The sequence below is a fragment of the Ursus americanus genome, chromosome 18 (assembly GCF_024610735.1).
Source record: "Ursus americanus isolate L20-20 chromosome 18, mUrsAme1.1.p, whole genome shotgun sequence".
NCBI classification, from domain to species: domain Eukaryota; kingdom Metazoa; phylum Chordata; class Mammalia; order Carnivora; family Ursidae; genus Ursus; species Ursus americanus.
In genome coordinates, this window is record NC_142144.1 from 49,833,418 (window position 1) to 49,847,952 (window position 14,535).

The following is a 14,535-nucleotide window of genomic DNA, read 5'->3' on the forward strand; positions in this document are numbered from 1 at the left end:
TAGAAATCTGAGGACAAACAACAACAAAACTAACCCACTTCTATTTTGCAAAAGGGAAGCAACATTGTAGTCACGACAATTCTGCAGAGAGGAGAAACTTGTGGGGCTTGCAATTCCGCCCCAGGTCACCTCGCCCGCGGTTCTCTCTCCCGCCCCCAGCAGCAGCCCCCACCCGGGACAGTCCGTTCCTTTTTCTTTTCTTTCTTTCTTTTTTTTTTTCTTTTTCGTCCCGAGGAGCCAGGGGAACTCTGCAGGCTCCGACTTGGAGAGCGAGGGCGACCCTGGGCGCGTGTGTAAATCAGTCACCTGAGCGCAGAGGGGCCGCGGCGAGGGCGCGCGCGGGCGGGCGGGCGGGGAGAGGCGGAGGCGGCGAGAGCGGCGGCCGGGAGGAAATCGGGAGGGGGAGGGAAAGAAAGGCCGAGACAGAAGGAGCGAGAGGCGGCTGAGGGGCTGGTCCAGGCGCGGCCGCTAAGAGGAGACCAAGAGGCGGGGGCTGCACTTGACAACCAGCATGCCGAGATGGTAAGAAGTTTCCACCCTCCTTTCCTTTTTATTCTAGACTTCGTCAGACGTGAGCCCCGTGCCCGCGCGCCCCCGGGGCCGCCCGGGGGCCGTGTTTTCCTCAAGTCCGGCGGCGTGAGGTGGAGGGGGGCGCTGAGGAGGGCGGGCAGGAGGGGAGAACCCCAGCCCAACCTGGCCCCTGCCGTGCTCCCGAAATTTCCCCTCAACTTGGCCCAAGTTTGTGAGGAGAGCTCGGGGTGGGAGGGTGTGTGCGTGTGTGTGTGTGTGTGTGCGCGCGTGTGTGTGTGTGTGTGTGTGAGGGGGCTCGGGAAGTTCGCCCCCTCTCGCGGCGGGCGAGGAAAGGTGAGCGGCCGGCGAGCGAGAGGCTCCAGGGAGTTGGGACGGGCTGGGGCGGACGGAGTGGAGGGGAGGCGGGGGATGAATGGAGCGCTGGAGGGAGCTCGGGGCGGAGAGGAAAGCGTTTTGGACAACGGTAACTTTTAAAACTTGCCCGCGAGTGAGGGCCGGGCGGCTGGGCGTGGGCGCCTGGGCGCGCTGGTGCGCCGCGCGGCGAGGACACAGCCGCCGGGTCCGGCACCTTGGCGTTTCCCCTCCCCTCTCCCTCGCGTTCGGGAACCCTCCCTTTGTAAATGAAGAAAACGTAGGAAGTGCTCCTGGAGGCTTTATGAAGAATGTGCAAAACGGAGGACAGGAAAATAAACCCAAGAGAGACAGATTTCTGAGGTGCAATTTTAAAGGAGCCCATTTGTTCTACTTACACATTGATTGCAGGGTGACATTTGGGGCCCCGGGGAGGGGACAGAATTATAAAAAAAAAAAAAAAAAGAAAAGAAAACCGGATGAAATCCCCTGGGTAGTGAGGCTAAGAAAAGTTCCAAGTGCAAGTGGTGGAGGAGATGGGAAGGCGAGATTCGAGCACAGCTCCTCTCCTCGGAGCGGCTTCTCTGCAGCGAGGCAGCGTGCAATGAGTTCGCCTGGTGATGAGCGCTCTGTCCGCTTTCGGGGAAGTGATTTGTTAGAAATGGGGTTGGACCACTCCCTTCCCTTGAGTTTGCTTCCACCCAGAGCTGCTATTGTTACCCCCCCTTGGGGATCTGATTTACCGTTCTGCCTGTAGATGGAATATGTAGGAAAAAGGGAGATAGCGGGTTGGCTTTTTTTTTTTTTTTTCGTCTTCCCTTCCCCCTAATGTGACATCTCTTGTTTCAGTGATCAAAGTCACAACTGGAGTGTAGGAGATGCGACTGTCAGATGCAGGCGCGCGCGCACACATACACACACACACAAAAGTAGCATGCGCCCAAGACTGTGGTTACAGTAACGCTGACAGAAATTAAAGTGGTTTTGAAAGCAGCGTGCGATTTATAGTGGTTCCCATTTACCCTAGAGTCAAGCTGTTGTAAAGCTGATGTACGAAAGATATCATAAAATAATCCTGTGTACCCAGGATTAAAGTGGCAGAAAGTGGCCTGCCTTATTATTTTTTATGTACTTCGCGGACAGTTGCAATGGTTGGAACCTGTGTTTTAAGTGAAGGCGTCAAAACAAAACATTAAATATATCTGTTTAGTGCTTTGAGTTTTTCTTCTAGCGGCATTTTACGCAAGAACACTGTAGAAGCCGGTTGTAGGTATTAGTTTTCTTCCCTTTCCCCCAGCCTACGTTCTATTTGTCTACACATCTATTCCCAAATACTAATCATTTTGAAAAGTGGCTAAACCCATTTGTTATCCACTGCTTTTGTATTGTGCAGTTTCAGATGTTAACTGTACACACACGTACATGTTTTAACTGGAGGAATTTATTTCTGGCACTATTATTTAGTGTGTCTGATTTGAAGACGTAGTCAAGAGTAAGTGAGACCTCATACAAGTTAATAGAACTTCGTTTTCACCCTTTGGACTCACACACACACACACACACACACACACACACACAAAATCCCTTGTGAACCTTTATAGGGTATCTGTGTTTTATGTTATATTTGTAGCTGTTTCATTTAAACTGTTCAGCCTTAATGATGTTCTTAGTTGTAGCTACTCTTTCTGTTCCCGGAGAGCAGAGTATTTAAAATCCAGATTGCTAATCACTCTACCAAAGTACAAGAGTATCTTCACCTGAGGGAAATAATACTGCACCTGAATGTGAACTCTGTTTGGGTATCTTGTGAGAAACGTCTAAAACTGTCTTTTCTTCCCCCTTGAGAATATTAAGTCCGGTGGTGTTTGCATGTAAAACTTTGAACAAGAACCAACCTCCTATGATTTTTAAAAATAAATATTAAGAAAATATTAATAGCGGTTATACATTTCCCAATACGTATTTTTTTTCTCCTACCTGAAGTGTAAGAGATCTGTCAGGCAGGGATATGTGATTACAAAAAAAAGCAGACAAAAGCAGAGCTGACTATTGCTATATTAAAATGTAAGTGTTACAGTTTGAATTTTCAAGTGAGAGTTTTTGAGTTCAGTGCTTTACATAACATTTTGTCCTAATCTTGCTTGCTGTCAGGGATGTTTCATGGTTGTGCAATTGCTGCAGTCAAGAATGCCAATTTGCATTCCAGGAGTGTCATTTGATTACTTTTATCTGCACAGCTCCAAGACCGGCCCAGACCTCTCGTTTCATCTTGCCATGTCACGAGTCAATGCTGTGTCGTCTTTTCAAAAATCTGCCTGATTTAGACAAGAAAGAAAAGTACTTTCATGTTGCAGCCGCAGTCCCCTGCTAACTTGTCAGCAGCAGGATATGATTCACTTGGGCCCAGAAGAATGGAACAGAGAGGCGGGTTAGGCGGTTCAATAAAGCCCACGGACAGGTAGTGTGTGACATCCCCAGAGAGCCACAGTTAATGAAGAACAGGTCTGCTTAGTTCTCCACACGCTGACCTGGTGCTGTCCCCACAGTTTTCTCATTTGATCTTTCCCAGCAAATTGATCTTTTCTTGTATTTTTTTGCCTTCCAAGTTAGTCCTTGTGGGACTGAAATTAGCAGAGCAACTTAAGTTGGATAATACAGCTGTTCAGAAAAGAAGAAATTGGACACTGGCTCAAAAAGGGGCGGGGGTTGGGGGTGGAGGGAGCTATTCTTTTTGTTGTTCCTGGGAATATTTCTTATATTAAGGGAGACCAGAATAGGTGATGACTTGAAGTTAGTGGTTCCCTTTATTTTTCATTTTATAGTTAAGGTTCAGCACCATTGTAAATATTCCTTAAGTATGTGAAAGATGGCCCTCGTGCATGTGAGGAGTTCAATTTAGTATTTTTTTTTTTCAATTTAGCATTTTTCATATTCACTTGTTTGAAATGATTTGCCAGTCGACTATGGGGCTTTTTATGGCTATTGTAAAACAGACTAAATATCTCTGGTGTACTTTAACTATATTATTTATAGTCTTCTAAATAACTGCAATCCTAAAATACCCAACACTGAAACACAGAAAAGATTAAACAATTAAGAAAGTCATTGCCAGTGTTGTGTGTAAATACTTGGTATGTGGAAATGTTTTCTACAGTTACCATCAGCATCTTGTGTTTTATGGAAACTCCACAGATAAACACTGTTAATAATTTAAAAATTTCAAGATGCTGCATTTAAATGTAGGTTTTTAGACCTGAGACCGGATCACACGTTTGAATTTCTGAAGATATTCCATATGTGGTGTTATTTGTTTTCTGAGATGAAAATTAATTTTAACTAGGTAAATCTAAGTTGGGGATGCATGTGTAGTTTAAACAGGTTAACGTTTCACTCTAGAATTTTCTATATAAAGGTTAGGTTGGAAGCAATTGATCGATGAAGTGAATGTAGATATAAGGAGCTGTGCTTTCTAAATTCCTCTGCAGATGGTCTCATTTACCATCTACATCCTTGCAAGAAACAGTTGAAAACATTTCTTGTGGAAGGGGAGGCAGCGTCCTCAAATCTTTTCTGCTGGATGGAAATTACATAGGCTCACTGGTTAGTAAACTCCTCTCTAAAGAGCTAGAGGGAGCCTTACGATTTTATTAGATATACTTAAGGTAAAAAAAAAAATCACTCTGGCAATCAGAATGTTGTAGGAAAGGAGTAGATAATGAATACTGGCTTAATGTTTAGGCTTGGAGGTGCTATTGGGTTTTTTTGTTTGTGTGTTTTTTTTAAGCTGTGACAAAAGCAACGGAACTTTCTATGAGAACAGTTAAGTAGTCAGCTAAGAATTCTAGGGTTCTACCTTTTATGTGATTTGAAGATCAAGCAAAATGCAACCAAATACACTTTAAATCTGATTTAGTTTGCTAAATACTGTTTGTTGTTTTGCCAACCGAAGGAGTTCTGTTAGGAGGCCACTCTTCAAAGTTGTACTAAAAGTAACTTCCTACCAAATCACTGAGGAGGGGAATACCTTCTTTCAGTTCACTAAGGGCAACCTCCTTTCTGTAAATAATGGTTTTGTAGTTGTTCTACATACAACTGCCGTACTGTGGAAATAAAACGCCTTTAGAATAAGTGGCTTTGTTTATAAGAATAAAATAGTAAACCATTTATAAAGCTGACATATTATGAATCAATAAGTAAGTTACATTTAAAGAAATAGAACTTAAGTGGTATTAAATTCAATATTTGTTGTTTAATTTCACAGTTGTTTATCAGTCTTTCCACTAAAATTTGTGATATGTTTACATTAAAGAGTCATTGATCATAATTGCTCTTTAATATTTATATACTAGTTTTTACTAGCATTACTTTGGACAAACTTATTTACCATTTAAGTAAATAATATAATCCAGTGAGATAAACTACCCAGATTTGTCTTTTTTTCATCTTTCACACAGTAACTCTCATTATGTTGCTAGCCAATAAAAGTCTTTATTTGTTGCTTATTAGAACCCTCAGTACACTCAAGAGTTCAGCTATAATTTAATTTGGCTGTTCAAAGAGGCTCCCTTGTTTTAAAACATGTTCTCAGTACGCTTTTACCATTTATTGTGAACCTATATTCTAACTCATTCATATGTATAGGATGATTTTACAAATAATCATTTTTTAAGGTTATGCCACAGCAGAGTCATAACTTTTTCTTTAAAAAAAAAATTGGTACCTAACAATGTCATTTTTTTGTTGTTGCTGTTTTATTTTATTTTTCCCTTGACATTCTGGAACTTTTTTTTCTTGGTGATTTAAATCGTTTTGCTATTATCATTTTAAAATCAGTTCCCCAAGGTATACAACCTTCCTTAAGGTGTAGTGAGAAGGACACTAAACTAAAAAAATAAATAAAATTAAAAATTCAATAATTAAGAATGTTAGTTGAGGACATTTCACTATTACGGTCACTTGAAATTGCAAAAAGTTTGCCTTGTACTTCACACATTGCTAGCATAATAAATTCAGTTTCCTTATAGTAAGCTACTGGGAAGTTTTGCAATGAATGGAAGATGGCTGGAGAGGTTCTGGTGATATTTGTAACAAATCATGTTCACCGAAAACTAGAACTTTAAAACTCTAAGATGAGTATCAGGAATTCCTCCACAAAGAAGGCCGAATGTAGAACTGCTAAATGAGTCATTGCATGTATATCGTACCAGTGGGAATCACATCAAACCAGCTTTCTAGATACAGTATTTAATAGTTGTCAAAATGTACAGTATTGTCTTGGAACTTGTGGTTCATGAGTTCATAGTTCCAGCTTTTTTTGTGTTTAGTACAAAGATGTAACAACCCACACAAAACATTTTTCTCTTATTATGACCTTACATTTGCCAAAGTGCCCCATGCTGAAATTCCTTTTCAGTATCCTTTTTTTTTTTTTTTAGTCCAAAGCCAGACGTGTACCCAGACACAAAAGCCTCTGTGTATAGCAAGCTGTTTTAAATATTGTGACTCGACGATGTGCTGTCCTTTCTCTGCTTGAGCCAAGGATCTCTGCTCAGTGTCTGTGGATTACCAAGCTCCTTCTTTATTGTACCTCTTGTCAACTATTCCTATTCATTTAACCTTTCATTAGTGTCTGTGCAGCTTCACTGTCTAGAAATGCAAGGAAAACCCGAAAGGCCCCACTGTCACAGTTATTAGATTTCTCGGTTACATCCCAGCAACCATAAAGAAGTAAGAGTCGACACTATTGTCGTGCGTGCTGCTGTCCTGGGGTGCAGCTCTTCTGTGCATGTCAAGGACATGTGCCACATGTTGATATGCATCCCAGGGATAAATGCACAACATGGGGGATAGGCCAATGCTGGCAGTAATGAGCTTTGTAGGAGTTATTGCAAAGACCAACAGTTTGTGAAGGAATTTTGCTTAACAGGCCAAGGAGATAGACAGAGTTGAGGGCTGCCAAGATTTGCCTGTGCTGGAGCTTGTCAGTCACATTGTTTTCATCTAAACTTCATTTGAGGGGAAAATTGAATACGTTTGACAGCAATGAAAAGTCTTATTTTCATTTTTTAATCTTTCAGAGGACAAAAGTGATATTTCTGGTGACCAGTATATTAGAACTAAGTACTTTTTATACTGACTGTATTGTGTGTATGACTGGATCTATTAGCGGTTTATCTTCTTACATATCTAGAAGAAACATTTCATAGATGTATATGTTTTAAAAATGTATGAAAATAATGTAGCCTATTAATTTTCCTATGCTACTATTTTCTCCCTTTGATTTCCCTGCCGCATAGCCTAGTATTATCACTTGATTCTTCAAAAATGCGTTTGCTTTGTTGCCTCGATGTAAAGGAAAAACAGGATGAATATCGGATCGTTTTCAAGTCATAATAAAGACAATTGCAGATTTTGCATTGGAAAATATTACATCGACATCTTTGAAGATTCATAGAATTACTTTTTAAGAATTTTCAAAACATTTAAATAGAAAATAGTAAATTAAAATGCCTCATCTCTCTTTACCAAAAGTTCATTTTTTTTAAAGCAAGGAATCTATGTTACCAAAGATGAATAAAACAATTTTGTCTTTCTCATTTAAATATTTTTTGTCAGTTTACCAAACTCTTTGGGACTCTCCAATAAGTTTGCAAATATATTATTATCAAATCCCTGTAAAGTTATTTATCGTTTTTTACCTGACCCCACCACTTTTAGCCAAGGCTAACTTTTTAATAGTTGTAGTTAAAGCTTTCTCTTTTCATGATGTCTTGTGAATGTATTAATTTGGCGTACTTATCCTTGTTTTGGGGAAGAGAGATGAGCTATTTTTCACACTCCTTCCCTCAGATGGGATGCTTTCTTTAAGGGAAATATATATTCGATAATTGACAGCTAAGTGCCCAGCCCAGGGCACGTTCCAGTCTCTTGCTCATTGGGTGGAAATTCTGTATACGTTATATTTAGATGAATCTGTCTTGATCATTGAGGTGACCTGGTAGGTAACCTTCTCAGAGACAAGACAAGGGTGTATTAACTTTCCCTGTCTTAACTGTCCTGTTTCCATTCATTATGGTTTGTGTTGGGTGAAGTAGAGGAGGAAAGATGGACTTGTAAGGCTATCATGTTAGCCGTACCTCCCCTCCCACCTCAGAACACACCCTTGGAAGTAGGCCAGAGCTATATGGTAATTAAAGAGAAAAAGAATACATGGAAGTAGCTGCTTTCTATTGAAACCCTGTGCCTAGTCTTCATCCAGTCAGTACCTCAGTGTGTGTGGGGGGGGGGGCGGGTAGTACATCGTTACCCACTCCAGAGTGAGAATAGCCCTGGGACTAGGTTTCAAGACAGATTCTATTCCACCCAGCTTTGAAAGTTTCCATTTTGTCATTTGTAAGTCAAGTGAGTTTGATAATTTCTAAGTTATTTTTGAATTGGAATCTTTTGTATTTTATGTGATAGGACTATATAATCATAGCGGATTACTATTTTTAATAGATGTATTAAGATGTAATATACCAAACAATTCACCTGTTAAAAATGTCCAATTAATATTTTATTTTAGGGATATAGGACCTTTTATTTATCCATTCATCCAGGGATATACCTTTTGGTTCTTATTATGAATAATGCAGCTGTGAACATTTGTGTACAAGTGTTTTGTTTTCATTTTTGTCGGATATATACCTAGGAGTGGAATTACTAAGCCGTATGGCAACCGTCTTTAACTTTTGAGGAACGGCCATATCATTTTCTAAAGCAGCTGCTTGCTTTTACATTTCTACCAATGGGTGCTCTGAGTTTTCTGATCTCTCCGTATCCTCCCAAATTTGTTATTGTCTTTTAATTTTAACCATCCTGGTGGGTGTGAAGTGGTTTGATTTGCATTTCCCTGATGGCTTATGATGTTGAACATCTTTTCATGTGCTTATTGGCCATTTTCTAGATCTCTATATAACAGAGAAATGTCTTGTAAATCCTTTACCCATATTTGACTTAGGTTATTTATCTTTTCATTGTTGAGTTATAAGAGCTTTTTATATATTCTGGACATAAGTCTTTTATTAGATACAGAGTTTGTAATATTTTCTCTCTTTCTATGGATTGTCTTTTTTATTTTTTCAATTGTGTCCTTTGAAGCACAGACACTTTAAAATTTTGATGAAGTCCAACTTATTTTTTTTTTTTTTTGTCGTTTGTGTTTTTTGGTGTGCTAGGGAACACTATCTAACCCAGGGTCGTAAAGATTTATCCTTGTTTTCTTCGAATCTTATAATTTGAACTCGTACATTTAGGTCTTTATTTGGGTTAACTTTTGTGTATAATACGAAGTGGGGATCCAGCTTCATTCTTTTGAATGTGGATATCCAGTTGTTCCAAGAACCATTTGTCGAAAAGAGAATTCTTAACCCCATTGAATTATCATGGCACATTTGTGGAAAATTATTTGACTGTAGATGTAAGGGCTTATTTCTAGACTCTCCATTTTGTCCCATTGATTAGTGTGTCTAACCTTTGCAAGTATCACACTGTCGAAATTACTTTAGCTTTAAGTTTGCAACTGACAAATGCGAGTCTTCCAACTTTGTCCTTCTGTTTTCAAATTATTTCACTATTCTTGGTTCCTTAGTTTATTAAAAATTTTTTTTGCATTTGGTAAAAAGCACATGATATAAAATTGACAACTTCAACATTGTTAAGTGTATGGTATAGACAGTATTGTTAATGGCATCTTGGTGTACAGTACATTTTTAGAAATGTCATCTTGCAAACCTGAAACTCTATTACCTGTTGAAGAACAACTCCCATTTCCCCCCTCTTTACAGCCCCTGGCAACCACCATTTCACTTTCTAAAAGTTTTACTACTTTAAATACTTCATAAGATAAATAAATAAATAAATAAATAAATAAATAAATAAATAAACACTTCCTATGAGTAGAATCATGTGGTACATGTTTTTCTGTAACAGTCTTATTTCACTTAACATAATGTCCTTGAGGCTCATCCAGTATTATAGCACATGACAGGATTTCCTTCTTTTTTAAGATTGACTAATATTTCATGGGTGCCTGGATGGCTCAGTGGGTTAAGCATCTGCCTTTGGCTCAAGTTAATGATCTCAGGGTCCTGGGATCCAGCCCTGTCAGGCTCGCTGCTCAGTGGGGAGTCTGCTTCTCCCTCGTCCCCTCTCTCTATTTGTATGTGCATGCTTTCTCTCTCAATAAAATCTTTTAAAAAAAGATTCAGTAATATTTCATGGTATGTATATACTATATTTTCTTTACCCATTCATCTGTAGATGGACATTTACGTTGAGTCTACCTTTTGGCTATTGTGAATAAATGTTGCAGTGAACATGGATGTGCAAATAACTCTGCAACGTTGTGCTTTCAGTTCTTTTGGGTATATATCCAGTAATGGGGTTGCTGGATCATACAGTAATTCTATTTTTAATTTTTTGAAGAACCTTCATATTATTTTCCGTAGCTGCTGCCCTATTTTACATTCCCACCAACAGTGCACTAACTTTTCAGTTTTTCCACATTTTTGCCAACACTTGTTATTTTCTTCTTCTTCCTCTTCTTCTTTTTTTTTTTTTTTTTTTTTACATAGTGTGCCTTCTGAAGATATGAGGTGATCTCTCTTTGTGGTTTTGATTTTTATCCCCCTGGTCGTTAGTGTTGTTGGGCATCATTTCATAGGCTTCTTGGCCATTTTTATATATATTTCTTAGAGAAATGTCTATTCAAGTCCCTTGCCCATTTTTAAATCAGATTATTTTGTTGTTGAGTTTTAGGAGTTCCTTATATTATTTCTGGTATTAATCTCTTCTCAGAAATACGATTTGCAAATGTTTTTGTCTATTCAGCATGTTGTTTTCTCACTGTTGATTACTTCCTTTGCAGTACAGAAGTTTAGGGTTGGTGTAGTTCCATTTGTCTCTTCTTTTGTAGCGCTTAGCAGTTACCTTTAAAACTCAGATTTATCTTATCCTCAGAAGTGTAAAGGCTACATTAAGGGAGTACATCTACTGTATGGGTAAAGAACTCTTGGTAGTACTTAGGGGTTAAGAAATATGCCATTTAGTAGCCAAAAGATGATGACTTTTAATTGCCTGTGTGACACCCTGGTTTGACTTTGATGTTTCTTAATTATCATTGAGTTTAAAAGTATTCTAGGTGTTCTGTATGGTAAGAGGGACACTTCATATGCTGGAGGGTGGAATTAAGTACCTAGAAATAATTGTTTTGGATTTTATAAATGCCTCAGAAGGAAAGGGGGAAAAATGGAGAAAATCTGTCTTTCTAGACATTCTGTTGTAACTAGAAAAACAGCCAACAGTGCTTAAAACTGAAAATTATTGTATGATCTCAAACCCAAACTAACTGGTCCAGTTAAGTTTTAAATAAATACCATGTTCAAATCTGGCATGGCACATTTGGAAACATCAGGTTGTTTTAAAGTTTACCTGGCAAATACTGTAATTAAAATACCTCATATTCGACTTGGAGAAACTTGAAAAAAAAAATGAAAGGTAAACTAATTTGGAGGTAGCTATGTTGTATCATTGTTGAATTAAAAAAAAAAACTGTTCCCTTAAAGTTCTAATTTTCTCTTTATTCATGCTATTAAAGCCTATATTTATTTCCATCTAAGTAATTGCTTTTCTGGTATTCTAATAGGCCGTTCTTGCTTAACTGCATCGCCTATTTTTGGCCTTTTGCCAGTTATTTTGGATAAAAGTTTCATTATTCATTCAGTATCAACTCAATTAGATGGTTAACTGATCAAATATATATGTGGAGAGTATGTGTATTTTTCCCCTTATCAATGCTTACGTATATAAATAGTAAGTAGCTGATTTAAAATTGTATCTCCTTTTTTCCTTGTGAAAATTCTGTAGAGGATTTAAAATTACTTATAGGGGCGCCTGGGTGGCACAGTGGTTAAGCGTTTGCCTTCGGCTCAGGGCGTGATCCCGGCGTTATGGGATCGAGCCCCACGTCAGGCTCCTCCGCTATGAGCCTGCTTCTTCCTCTCCCACTCCCCCTGCTTGTTCCCTCTCTCGCTGGCTGTCTCTAGCTCTGTCAAATAAATAAATAAAAATCTTTAAAAAAATAAAATAAAAAATAAAATAAAATCACTTATAAAGACGGACATGGTAGAAAATTTTATATTTGCCAACACTTGATTTTTGGTTCTATATACATTGCATTGTATTAAATGACACATTTTGTTAATGTTGAACAAAAAGATAATGCTACTTTTAGAATGACAAAGTCGTGTTCTTGCTATCTTTCGTGTTTTGGGGACATAAAGAAGGTTAATTAACTGGAACAACACAGACATATAACGAAAGTCACTCAGTTTTCTGTCCTGTGGTATCTAATCTCCCTGTAATACACAGTTCACTCTCTAGTGGATTAGGGAAGTTTATTCTGTCAACATGTACGTATGCTAAGAGGTATGCTTCTGGAAGTACAATGTGATAATTCAGATTTACCTCTCATTCAGAGTGGTGATTGGAAGCACAACATTGTATGTGTTTGAATTGGTTTTTGATAGGTTAACATATTAACTTCAGAGTGCATTAACTCTAAGTGATTAAAAAGTAAACATTTTAGAAACCTAGAAATTCTGCCAGGTGTTGAGCTGTATTTTTACAGATACCCTATGAGTATCCCATATAAAAAAATATTTTCACGTAAAGGACTTAGGTCTTTGAAGCTTCACTATGTCCATGAACAGCAACCAGTCACTGACAGGACATTTTTGTGTGCAGAGGACAATGATTGTTAGAGCTAATTGAGTGTGTGTGTCTGTGTGTGTGTGAGAGAGAGAGAGCCATGAGAAACCAACAGTTTGCAACTTCTTTGTTGGGGAGGGAGAATACAGAATAGTATAGTTTATTGAAATTTTGGGGGGACAGTAGGGATTGGTTTCCTGTTACATTTTCATATTGTAGTAAGTAATACCTGGTATGTTGTTTTTTTGTAGTTTCGGGTATATGTATAAATGGCATATATGAATATTAAGTGTATTGCTGAATGTATTACTAATGTCAAATTGTATTTCTGAAATACATATATGCCAGAGTAATAAATTTGTTAACAGCCAGCAAGAACATGTTTACTACTATATGTAAAATAACTGGTTGTAGATGTGCATGAATTGATCAAAATTTTAAAAAGCTGTTTTAAAAAATTTCAGGTTTTTATATTCAAGCTGTACGTTTGGCATAGCCATGGAAGTTCTAGTTGTCTTCATTTTCCAAGGTCGATACAACTTTTAATTATTTTCGAATCTAACAGCTTAACAGGCAGTTGCATTTCTGTGATATACATGACACTCGATGAGGTGCTGTAGGTATCTCAGTTGCAGTAGAAGCTGTAACCCTAACATTAAGGAGCACAAAGTTCACATGCAGGAGGATGATCTTTATCTTAGCATGACTGCGGTCCAGGGTCAGCCTCTGGTCTTTGTATGCTTACAAATCTAATATTATCTATATGTCTTTGCAAGTGACCCATCCTTCATCGGCTCATTCAGGATGTTCACTGACAGAGGGATGAAGAATAGATGCACACATGCATGCAGGCACACATGCTGTGTGAACATGTGTGTATCTGCATACCATATTAGTTGAAATACTCATACACTCATGTTGGCATGCTTAGCACATTGTTTCCTTCACAGGCAAATTTACGTAGGGAGTGAAATTATAATCCAAAAGTTGCTCATCACTATTTTATGAGTATGGGATTGGAGCAGAGAATATTAGGGATGCAGGTGGAGGGTGTAAGTCCTCCTGTCGCTTCAGGGAAATACCTTCCAGTGGCCTGTGTTGTTACAGTGCGCACTTTGGACTCCTGTCTTGTGGACTGCGTTTGGAAGCGCATTGACAAAATTTCCTCCCCTCGCTTTTATTCTTCTTCCTATTCCCCTTCTAAATGACAAATTCTTTTTTCTCTAAATATGTTAATATTCTCAAGCAGATATTAGTCAACTGTCTTGGGAGCTACTTGTTAAGGTGACTTTGCATCTGCTTGGTTTTTATGGATCTAATGCAGATGGCAATCTCATTTCATTCGTTTTAAATTTCTTGGGAGATACCTTACATGTAATGTGTTTTGTATATGAGAATGGAGGGAGGCCATGGGATCAGACAGCAGTTTTCTGGGGGAAAAGAGATGTATGTTGGTTTTTAAAAAATAGTAAAAAAAAAGCTTTGAGACCAGTTAAATATGTGGTAGAGAAAGTTTCTGTTGTTAAATACCTCGTAGAGAGATATTTGGATTTGAGATTGGCCTTCTATATATAGGTGGAATGAACTTCAGTGGAGATGTATATATTTACAGAGATTTAATCTCTGCATCTATTTCCTACGTAATAGAAAATTGTTTCAATTACTTTGAGCTTTTCTTTTACATCATACAATTAGAGTCAAGATTAGATTTTAAAGATCCTTAATGTGTCATACTGTGTGATGCTCACCATTTCTTTATATCGTGTTTTATGGATGCCAAAAGGACCCAGCAGCTCATGCTATACCTTTGACTTTGTATTGGTTGATTCCAGCAACTCCGCAATTTGTTCCCCACCCCCTTTGTTTTTTACGTTAGTCTTTTGCTCTCTTTAAAACACTTCGATA

The 14,535-nt window shown here is 38.5% G+C and overlaps 1 long non-coding RNA gene across 1 annotated transcript in view; it reads left to right on the forward strand.

Annotated features, from left to right (window-relative positions):
• Positions 1-378: 378 nt before the first annotated feature.
• The window catches only part of LOC148108606 (uncharacterized), a 68,400-nt gene continuing 54,243 nt past the window's right edge, over positions 379-14,535 (forward strand). The window contains exon 1 of the long non-coding RNA XR_015727500.1: positions 379-522. This is a non-coding gene — a long non-coding RNA (uncharacterized LOC148108606). The remainder of the gene's footprint in view (positions 523-14,535) is intronic.